We start from the raw sequence: 12,630 nt of genomic DNA on the forward strand, positions 1-12,630 counted from the left end.
GTGATAACATTTTAGGAAATAACAGACAGTAGGCCAGAAATTTGATGGATGGAAGGGCCTAGGTTTAGGAAAGATAATGTGTAAATTTAATTTTACAAAGATCACCAGGGTTTCAGCATAGCACCAAAAATGTCCTCACAAAATTATCCTTTCGCTTTTCAAATTACCAGAGGACAATGTGTTCCAAGTGGGAGAAACGGTATGAGTAGAAAGTTAGGTTTTGAAAAGTAAAGGAGAAAAACTTGATAAGCAAAGCCATTCATTGCGAGGGCGACTTCTTCTGATGGCTCAGCTGAGTCCACCTTGGGTGAAATAAGGACCAGGGCACAAAAAGAGACAGGGTCATCATGGGGGCACAGTTCCCTCCTTTCATGTTACTAGTAACATGAGCTTGTTCTCTTTAAGGTAGGTGAAGCCCCTGACTCAATGGAAGAGACAAACAGCTGACAAAAAGGACAACTTTTGAGTGTTACTGTCCTACGCTTCATATTCAAGGAAGGCTTTACAGCCACTCCTGAGTCGGGCACGTGCTGGGCTGTGTCCCATGCACACGGTACTTTGCCTAACTAATGACCAGCCAGCCCCAGGAACAAGGTGCATCCATTGATGATGGCCAGAGATGACTGGGACCATAAATTAATCAATGCATGTTTTATTGACAGAGCTGGGACACTTTGTTTTAGCGAAAGACCTAATTAAAATTTTTCAGCTGAAAAAAAATGTCTAGCAGATTTTAAAATTACCATCTGATTAGACTTCAAACAAATTGTTCGCTAAGTTAACGAATTGTAAAGAAACGAAAAGATATTATGATCCATATATATGAAACTGCCGCCTAGACTTTCACAGGTGTGTCTAAACTTCACAGGTCTCAAGTTCATAGCAGAGAGCTAGACTGTGATCAAGGCAGAAATGCAAGTAAAGCCAATCTAACGCTGAACTTTTGGAACTGACGTACAAACACAGAAGGGAAAGAAATTAACTGTTTTCACTGCTGTGGAGATCACTGTTTCACCAATATGGACACGAAGACATTTGGAACGATAATATTCACATAGCTACAGCAGAAATAGATGACATAAAACCATTAATTAAGGTTGGCATTTAAAACCATAGAAATAATTCAGTATTTTCTAAATACTCAGTGCAGATTAAAAAAAGAGAGAAACAAAAGTTTCATTCCATCACAGAAAGCTAGAAGAAATTAATCTGGGCTCTGGGATTAATTGAAAGCATGAGCAAAATGAAATTAATGGACTTCTAGTCAGTGAACCTTCAATATTCGGGTCACTTGTCACATCATCTGTTATGTATGAATGTTTGTGGCCCCCCAGATTCATATGGTGAAGCCCTAACTCCCCCTGAAATGATGGACTTCAATTATTTTGAGAGCCCACACACGGCACTCATTATTTCTCCTTTCTTCACCAAAACCAAATATCATGAATTGAAGAAGATAATGATGAGGTGTCATCCTAATATTTCATTTTTATAAGCAAGATGACTTTTTCTGTGAATAATTTCCCTTCTTTGCTGACGAGCATTGAGCCCAGAACTGGGGTAGGCACATAGGTGGGGTGATAGCATAGAACTCAGGAAAACCTGACGTTTGCATACATTACGGTGACTCTTACAGAACGGTTTTGCACTTCTCAAAAGAAGGGTGATTTAATTTAATTAGTACTATCACTCACTTAATATTTTTTAATATTTCAATGAGGGAATACTCTTTCGATGACAGTGATTAAAAGACAGATATGGAGGGATGATAATTCACATCACTAAATTAAAAATCTAAAAGAGCATCCAACCAACGAGACCAGCAACTCAATGACCCTGATAACACCTCAAAAGTTCATAACCTAAAAAAAACTCAGGTAGAAATCCAAAATTATAGTAAAAGACAGATGTTAAAAGATATCAATATATCATTTACTCATTTACCCCCCATAATTGTTAGCTTTAAAATTACAAAACAGATTATTTATTGAAAAAAGTAAATATTACAAATATGTAAATATCTATAAATTAAAACAACAAAATATCTACCCCCCTTCATTCTAATCTTATTACCATGACTTTGTGTGAACAGTTTGGAGTATATCCTTCTAGACTTTTCTATGGATATGTTTACATATTTAAGTAGATGTAATATGTATAAACCATGGATTTTTTCCCCCATGAATAGTATGCCATAGACACCTCTCCATCCACGCCAGGACCTCTAGCTCTCACTGTTTCTCAGGGTTACATAGTATCCATTGCATGCACACACCATAATTAATATAGGTATTCTACTAGTGCACAGGTAGTTAAGTTATTGTTAGGTTCTCACACTTACAACTACAAAATGAATATCCTTGTTTACATCTCTGTGTACTTGTATATTTCTATGGGGCATGTTGTATAGGACTTCCTTCCATGGAAAGTTGCAGCCTTGGAAGGTCCAGGGGAATTCTGAAGGGGGACCTTAATCCATATTAGACTCACCTTTAGGTGCACATTTTGTCCTCCTCCGACTGATATTTTCTACTAGCGTTGCTAACCTACTCATTTTACCCTTTGTGACAGTGCCCGTCCCACAGGTTAGCGCAAGAAGGCTTTGAAAAGTCACTACAAACCCAGACATTGAATTAAAAAGCATTTTCAGACAAAAGAGAAACGAAGGCAGAGGAGGAAGAATAAAGAGAAGAAGGAAAAGACATATACAGACAGCACAATACAACACAAGGCAGACCCCTGCCCTCTTATTAGCAGAGTTTTATCAGCATCCCAGGGAGGCAGGCTTTCTGGAAAGGCCTGGACGTGTGCCCAAAGCTCAGAGCAGCTTTATGTTTGCCAGTCCTGGGAAGAAACTTTCTGTTCTTGATAGGCTAAGAAGCAGATAAAATGTGAAACTTTTGAAATTTCAAAAGGGAAAGCAACATCACAAAATCATGACAGAGACAACAGGATTACTGGCCAGTGACTTTTCCATCTTACCTTTCCTGGCTCCACTCCTAAGATCTAAGGTACATCCTAACCAGAACTGGTTAGTTGGAAGGTGTAAAGAACCTTAATAACGAAGGGAAGCCCTCGTTAAAAGTCACAAACTTACAGGAAAGATGTGACTGTTAAACTAGAGAAGCTACTTGGCTCTATGCACAGAACAAGAAATGAGGTTCGAGAGGAAAACCTGGTTTCCATCCTCACTGTGCCACCTGTGAACGACGGGAGTGGGACTGATCACTTAGCTCCACCGACCCTTATCTGGAGAAGAGACATAATAATGCCTGCCTTCATCTACCTGACACTGATCAGTTGAATTTCAAATGACATAATGTCAATAAGGATATTGAGATATCTGGAGAGAAACATAACTGTTAGCAGTCTTAAGACTACTTGCCATAAGTCACAAAAGGAAGGGATTAAAACGGTATGGCTCAGTGAAAATCAATCAGCACTCATGGAAAGAACTCAAGGAAACTGCCACGTAAAATAGAGTGACACAGAATACAAACCATGCTCCTGCAACACTTGTGGCTCCAGGCCTGCTGGAGGAAGGCAAACACTGGGAACAAATACCACCCCCCCACACACACACACATATACCACACACTCACACACACCACACAGACACACCACACACTCACACACACACCACACACACACCACACACACCACACACACACTCACACACCACACACACACCACACTCACACACCACACACACACGCCACACACACACCACACACTCACACACACACAACCACAGACACACCACACACACTCACACACACACCACACACTCACACACACACTCACGCACACACACTCACACACACCACACACACACCACACACACACCACACACATGCACAAACTCTCACACACACACTCACCACACATACACCACACACTCACACACACACCACACACACACCACACACACACCACACACACCACACACTCACACACACACCACACACTCACACACACCACACACTCACACACCACACACACACCACACACTCACACACACCCCACACACCACACACGCACACTCACGCACACACATGCCACACACACACTTACCACACACACTCACACACCACACACACACCACACACACTCACACACACACCACACAGACACACCACACACACACACCACACACACACGCACACACACCACACACTCACACACACACACCACACAGACACACCACACACACACTCACCACACATACACTCACACACATAACACACCACACACACACACCACACAGACATACCACACACACACACACCACACACTCACACACACACCACACACACACACAAACTCACACACCACACACACACAACACAAACACACACACACACACGCCACACACACCACACACACACTCACGCACACACACACCACACACACACTCACACACACACCCCTGAGTCAGCCCCCCTCAGGACAGACCAATTCAGGAACATCAAAGTGTAATACAGGGACTTCCCTGGTGGCGCAGTGGTTAAGAACTCGCCTACCAATGCAGGGGACAAGGGTTTGAGCCCTGGTCCGGGAAGATCCCACATGCCGCGGAGCAACTAAGCCCGTGCACCATAGCTACTGAGCCTGTGCTCTAGAGCCCGCGAGCCACAACTACTGAGCCCACGAGCCACAACTAGTGAAGCCCATGTGCCTAGAGCCCATGCTCTGCAACAAGAGAAGCCACCGCAATGAGAAGCCTGCGCACCACAACAAAGAGTAGCTCCCACTCGCCGCAACTAGAGAAAGCCCACACACAGCAACAAAGATCTAACACAGCCAAAAATAAATAATAAATTAATAAATTAAAAAAAAAAAACTTGTGAAGACTGAAGAAGTAATTTCTGCAGCCAAATGGAAAGATTAAGATTGTGACATAATCTAAACTCAGTAAGGAGAAAAGCCAGCACTCCTCACTCCCAAGGGAACATGTGTGTCTGATAAAGAATGACTGGATGGGGGGTGGGGGGAGCAGGGGCGAGGCCCAAATCTGATGGCAGAGCAGACAACCAGGATTGCTTTCTCTACCTCAGGCATCCTTGGCAAGGTGCAAATTCTTGTAGTATGTGAAGGAAGGAAGTCGTGTCCAGACCCAGATGCGGTTTCTAAGACTTTTACTTGTAATAGAACAGACCCCTGGGGAAAATGAATTCACTAATCCAACTAATATTTACTGAGTACCCTTTATTTTCCATATTCACAAAAACTATTTACGTGACGAATGTCACAGTAGTGGAGTCTAGGGTATTTACTTTCAGAGAGAGTAAACCTGGTCAGGGCTCCATGGAGCGCTTCCCTGAGGAAATGACGTTAAAGCTGAGACCTTAAGGATAAGGGAGAATTAGCAGGGTGAAGACTCTGGGGTAACAGCATAAGCAAAGGTCCTGAGGTGAGAGAAAGCAAAACACTTTTAAGAGACATAAGGAAGACCTGTTTAAAGAATAGGAAAAGGGGAGAAATGGAGCATGATGAGATTTGCTATGCTCATTTGATTTCTTAGCCAAACAGAAATCACACTTAAGAATACCTGGTTGGAAGACACCAGACAGATGTCTTAGCTGAGAGGTATAAGGAAATAGTACAAAACTTCTAATCACTCTCAGGGACCTTCAGGCATGCAATGCAGAGTAAGAGGGCTGACTGAGGTGAGCATTAGGCTATTATGCTCAAACCACAGATTTTTAATATGTACAGGGATTTTAAGATAAATGCATTAAATCATGTTAAAATCCCATAGGTAGTAAAATACTCTAGAATTGGTAAAAGGTTTAATAAAAAAAAATAACCTTCTAGGTATGAGGTCATCACTCCCATGATGTATAACTTCCAAGCCAAGAAATAGGATTATTATGACAAAAAGAATAACTCTGTCCATTTAGAGCTTTCTCTCCCCAGAAATCTATTTGAGGTAATAATTTATCGTTACTTAATCACCAGCAGAAGATTAGACATGGAAACATTTTTTAAAAGCAGCAAAACATTTTTCTATTTTAGGATACTCTCCAAGAATTGGATCTTTCCCTAATATAGATAATGAACAGGTAAAAAGATCTATGTAGAGGGTGGCCTTTGAAGCAATGTAGCACAGGACACTGCCAGGCCCTCTGGGTGGGAGCCAATGCACTTTGCCCTTCAGGGAAAGAAAGCAAAGTAACCTTGACACTGACTCTGAGCTAGACCCTCCACCTTGTTCTCCTAGTCACAGAATGATTTTCTTCTGTTTCCGGGAAGGCTGGCAGTTACAGTCTGCCTCTAAGACCCCTGGCTAGATGGTTTTCCTGATGAGAAAGAACAAAGGGAGGTGCAAAGATTTTTTTTTCCTTTTTTTGCCTGTAAAAGCATGTAAAAGATGGAAACATTATCTAGACTCGTCAAGGTAATCTTGCAATGCTTTCTTGTACATTTTCCATTGTACATTTTGGTACTGGTGGTGAGTAGAGGTTAGAACGCTGGGAGGGAAAGTAAAAGAGGAATTAAGAGAGACCCAGGGAAATAAATGTAAACAAAGCCAGAGTAGGGACTAAGCACCAGAAGGCAATATAGGGCAGAAAAGCCAGTGAGGGGCCATGGGCAGTTAAAGAAGAGAAAAAGCTCCAAGGCAAGAAGGAGGAAGAAAAAGATTGGGATAGAAAGGACACACAGTATAAAGAGTAAATATGGGTGGGAAAGGGTCAAGAGTAGGAGGAGATGAGCTCAAAACCAATAACTCAGAATCAAATGTTTACACACCTGTCTTTCATTCCCAAACTACATGTGCAGACCCTGGCAACTGAGCGTAAATTTACAGAAATTGAAGAGAATTGCTGTGCAGAGACTTAATCCTATATTACCAAACCTTACTCAGTATGTCAGTGACTGCACTCCATTAGAAAAGGAACAAAACTAAGAGGTCTCCTAAATGCTTATTTTTCATGAGCAGTAGAGCCAATGTGGTTACACACATTCTCTGGAGTCAGACTGACTCTCTGGTTAGTCAGACAAACCCAACCTCTTTACGCCTCTGCTTCCTCATCTGTAAAATGGATATAATAATAGATCGCTCCTCACAGAGTTCTTGTGAGGCCTAAAAGAGATAATATATCTGAAGTATTTAGAATAGTCCCTAAGACATAGTAAGTGCTCAAAAACATTAGCTATTTTCATTATTTTAAAAAAGAAGAATTACAATCTATAAGATTAAGGACTAAAGGCAAAAGGAACTACACATAAACACTGGACTCTGGTTGAGAAAGTTGTTTCCCTCGGGGGTACGAGTTAACGATTCTGATACTGCTATACATATATACTGAAACTGAACAATTAAGTAAATGGAAGGCAGAGGGTAGAAGCCGGTTTTCTCACTGTTGGAGAGGATACTCACAAATAAGCAAGGGGAGGAGGCTAGAATGGTCCATGTGGTAAGGATTAGAGTTGAAGGCATCAGTAAGAATTCATATTTAACATAATATATAGATGGTTATACATAGAAATATTTATAGGTATATGCATTTACACATATATTTCCTAGCCATGTCAGCTGAGAGGGCCAGAAGAAATGACACCCCAGTAGCGATGAGCACACCTAGCACCCAGATCTTGGTTTCTAATGTCATTCTCCAATAAAAAGAACCAGGTCGGGCTTCCCTGGTGGCGCAGTGGTTGAGAATCTGCCTGCCAATGCAGGGGACACGGGTTCGAGCCCTGGTCCGGGAGGATCCCACATGCCGTGGAGCGGCTGGGCCCATGAGCCACAACTACTGAGCCTGCACGTCTGGAGCCTGTGCTCCGCAACAAGAGAGGCCGCGATAATGAGAGGCCCACGCACCGCGATGAAGAGTGGCCCCCGCTTGCCGCAACTAGAGAAAGCCCTTGCACAGAAACGAAGACCCAACACAGCCAAAAATAAATATTAAAAAAAAATAAAACTTTAAGGTCTCCTGAAAATCTGAAAAAAAAAAAAAAAAAAAAAGAACCAGGTCTCCTTGAAGAAATGGCTGATTCTAAGACTGGGATGGGAAATATACAAGATGAGTCTAGAACATCTTGTAGTGCCATAAAGTAAGGAAGGGCTCAAATACAATAATAGGGATGTGTGAAAGTGACACAGGAGTCAACCAGAAGAGTTCCCAATGGCCAAAGCTGGAATAATGTGAGCAATAAAATACATAAAGTAGCACTGCATTATATCCCACAGTATAAATAAATTTCCATGAGTCCATACTGATATAAATAAAAGACTGAATAAATTAATAAATGGGCGAGACAAATCTCCCATGCAGAAGTTTTCCAAATAAATTAGGTAGATACTTTACCCTAAAAGAAGGGAAGCAAAACAAAGGGGTTGTGCATAGTGACTTCCTTCCAAACAATACAGTATGGAAAGGAAGGGGGAGAAAAGACATATGCCGTGAAGAAACCTGAAAAATAACAACTTCATCCAGGTGATCAAGGCCAGCATCAACAGTCGTAAATCATGTTGAAAGTATGTGATGAGAATGGTATTTTATCTCTGTGATATTTCTCTCAAAACCTCATAAATTCAGTCTAATTATGAGGAAAAATATCAGTCTAATTACAAGAAAAATTCTAATAAAGGGGTGTCCTAAAATATATCTGATCAGTACTCCTCAACACTGTCAAGGTCATCAAAAACAAGAAAAGTCAAAAACTGTCACAGCCAATAGGAACCTAGAGAGATATCCCAACTAAATGTAATGTGGTAACCTGGATGGGATCCTGGAACAGAATAGGGCCATTACGTAAAAAAAAAAAAAAAGAACTCTTACTAAACTATGAACTTAAGTTAACAATGCATTGATTCATTAATTATAACAAATGTGTATACTCGTGTTAGAAGTTAATAATAGGGGAAACTGTGAGGACGGTATATGGGAACTCTGTATTATTGGCTCAATTTTTATCTAAATGTAAAACTGTTGTTTAAAATGTCCTAAGGGGGAAAAAAAGATGAACTAGAGAGTCCAACCTAAGTACTTAAGAGAAATAGTCTCATTTTTATCACAGGGAAAGAAGTAGAGACCGCACAGTGTTGAGGTTAAAGCCTGGGTTAAATCCCACTCTCTCATTTATTCACTGTATGACCTTGGACATGTTCCTTAACCTCTCTATGTCTCAGACTCCTCATCTGTAAAACACGAATAATAACACATAGAGTTATTATGAGGGTATTAAAAGGATACTCAGTACTTAACACAGGGACTATTCCTATGCAGCAGCCAATGAACTCTAGCCATTATTATTAGAAAGAGACACCGCCGCTCACCAAAGTTATTTTTCAGGGACCTCAGTAACTCATTATTCTCCAATTCCTCACAGTCCAAGAAGGGAGTTTTTATGCTATAAATAGGCCTCTAATGAAAAAATTGCTGAGGCGTTCAACAGTTTTCACCATTAGAATGGAGTTTCCGTTGGGGATGACAGATGCTACAAGGCACCAAGAACAGGAAGCAGGAGCTCAGATTGATGGGCCTGACCAATCTGGTCTTCCTTCTTCTTTCCTCACATCCTCCAACCCATCTCCTTCCCCAGGAAACAAGCCTAACTTCCACATTTCTAACAGCTGTTTGGGGACCTTGCTCGGGGTGTTCATTTCGTAAAAAAGCCAGGCAAAACAACACAGGCTAAAGGAAATAATCCCAAACTGTACCATCTCAGAATGCTAACAAGCTAAAGCACTAGTCACAACGGTGATACTATACCCTAGTTCCTCATGTACTTCTCTCTGCAGCCCTTTCACTGTAATATAGACAAATATGGCGGCAGGGGTGAGGGGGCAGGGGGGATTTATGAGCACCAGAGATCCCAACGCTATTTTTGAAATAACAGGCCTGAGAGCAAAATGGTGAGAAATCCAGGTCCTGGAGTCAATTGGACCTGACATCAAATATCAGACCTGTCATTAACCAGCTGCTTGATCTTAGTCAAAGTGAGTAACTTTTCCAGAGCCTCAGTTTACACACCTATAAAATCAGGACAATATCTCACAGCATGTCTGTGATGGTAAAAGAAGGTACAAAATGCGTAGCAGAAAGCCTTGCACTAAGGTAAGTACACCCCAAACTGTAGCCAGTGGTGGTGGTCGGAGAGGTGACAGCGGTATCATCATTTCCATCATCTCTGACACTGCAGGGTGATCAAGTGACAGAGTCTGGTTGTGATGTCTCTTTACCTTTCTCTAACATGTAGAGGACCTTGGGAGATTCTCAGGCGGCCATTTATTCTTCTCTCTGAATCAATGATTATCGATGTTGTTTCATTCCTCCATTATTAGAAAAGTAATTTCTGCTTGGGAGCCTGCATTCTTCCCTTAAATGCATAATTTTGATTCAAGATTTCAATGACTTTTTTAAAACTATACTTCTGTTTTTCTTTGTCCAGTATGGATGTTTTAAAGACAATACCAGGCTCTTTTATGTAGTTTATTGCATCTCCATTTATACTTTTGTTTCACTTTTTAAAAATATTCCTTTCACATTATAGCCTTTAATTCTTCTAAATTTGGAGTTTTAAATCTTATTTTTGCTCTGTTCTTTACTCCTCTTTCTTTGCCCCATTTTTGTTACAATCACTCAGATTGATTTCAATTGCCTTCTTAGGTTATTTGAATTTGATGGAATGAATATTGATTGCGAACTCACTGGGAAGATTTGTTAATACCTTCCACTGTAAAGTTTCCCAGATATTAAAGAATTACAGCCAACTTCCTTTAACTCATCTCCCTTTTCTTTAAAATGTTTCCAATATCTTGGATACTAATATTTATAGGACTCTTTACCACTGACTAAAACCTGGTGTCACTATTTACAACTTCTGGGAAAAGATTACAAGAATGACTTTTATATCATCTGAATGTTTGGAGATGAAAGCAGAATGATTTCAGTGGTTTAAACCACTGCTATGGTAAAGAGTTTGAGAAAACAAAACATGGCATTCCAGAAGGGAAGTGATGAGAGTCAATTAAAGAAAAGAAAACAGAAACTATTTCAACATTACAATAGTAATTTTTTAAAAGGAATAAAAAAGCGTAATTCCTGAACAGTTTTAAACATCTTTAAATAAAGTTCTGTGTGTGTGTATATATATATATATATATATATATATATGATATTCTAATCTCAAATACATTTCAGAGAGTGAAGATTCACGGTGTCAAGGCTCTGTATGGTTAATATCCCTTCTTCATGTTCTCTTCACTTCTGTATTCAATGATTGTAATAAATCTGCACTAAGGAAAGTTTCCTTTTCCCATCTGGTTCAGATTTTATTATTCTAAATAGATAGCATTTTCTCATGTAAAAGTGTCGGTAGGAAGGAGGAAAGGGGCGCAGGTAGAATGGATGTTGGCAGAGATGTTTTCTTCTGTCGTAGGAAGTGAGTTCCCTGATTTCCCAACAGTGACAAGTTTAGGGACTGTAGAAACAAACATGGTATGACTTATTATTTACATCAGTCTAGTGCTAACATCAGAAATCACTGTGTGGCAAAGATTCCAACATCTAAAATCCTTGGAAGTTGAATTCCCTGCAACTGAAGGAATTCTTACTCTAGTCAGATAACTTTAAAGGTCCTGATATCGCACAAAGCCTGAACCGGGCATACTCGGGACTGGAATTACAAGTGAGAGTCACAGCACAGATACTTTTTGAAATTCATGAAGAACACTAGCCAGTTGTGGTCCAAGACACCAGAAACCAATCTTTCATCTTGACTGTTTCATCTGTTATTTTCACATTTTTGCCTTCTTTTAAGTTCTTTTATCCTTTGGAAAGGTTGATTAGATCCATATTCAGAAATACAGGAAAGACTGTTACCTTGGGACTTGGGAGCCAGTATCAAATGTAAGCCTTGTTCTATGCTTTACAACAAAAACTGAAAAACCAAACAATAGTTGAGCATTTTCCTTTTCATAGTTAAGCCCAGCAGTGATTCCCCACCTCCACCCCCCATATCCCTGGGCTGCAAAACTGAAGGCATCTGTCCTAAAACAGGATGTTTATTTCTTAGAATGTCACTGAATTCCTGCCGTCTGTTTCCCACCTGAAATCACAAGAACACAGATTTGCAGCAAAGGAAAACAATGGGCATTTTGCTGCTCCTTGCCTGACCCCACAATACAATGCTTTAGCCCATCTCTTTATTTATGATTCTAGCCAGCAGTTCTGATGTCATCGTTAATAATAAGCAAATCAAAGAAGCTGTGTATTTTTTCTTTCCTATTTTATCAAAACTGGTTACCCAGTCTTTCCAACAGAGACAAGCAGTGAAGGGCACCTCTCAAACAATCAATATAATATTTGGACCATATCTCTGCTTCTGATATTCATTTTCATTTTTAAGAAGATGAAAAGAAAGCGAAATAAATTTTATCCTAGGCGTCCTTAAACTTGAAAGGATCTCAGAGCACTCATTTTTCAGGAAAAGAGACTGAAACCGAGAGAGGTAAAGTGACAGTGATGGAAGAGGAGCTTGAGTCCGAGCTCTCCAGCCTCGTTTCCCAGGACCTGTCACCTTCCATGAGGCTAGCTCCACGGCCACCTCAGCATCGGATTCGCCTAATTATAAGAAGGGGCATAAATAAATAAATTTTCAAATAAGTATGGCATTATT

The 12,630-nt window shown here is 40.5% G+C and overlaps 1 protein-coding gene across 3 annotated transcripts in view; it reads right to left on the minus strand.

Moving 5' to 3' along the window:
• Window positions 1-12,630, minus strand: part of RGL1 (ral guanine nucleotide dissociation stimulator like 1) — a 292,633-nt gene that overhangs the window by 53,366 nt on the left and 226,637 nt on the right. The window lies entirely within an intron of this gene.

This window comes from Eubalaena glacialis, chromosome 3 (assembly GCF_028564815.1).
Source record: "Eubalaena glacialis isolate mEubGla1 chromosome 3, mEubGla1.1.hap2.+ XY, whole genome shotgun sequence".
Classification (NCBI taxonomy): Eukaryota; Metazoa; Chordata; class Mammalia; order Artiodactyla; family Balaenidae; genus Eubalaena; species Eubalaena glacialis.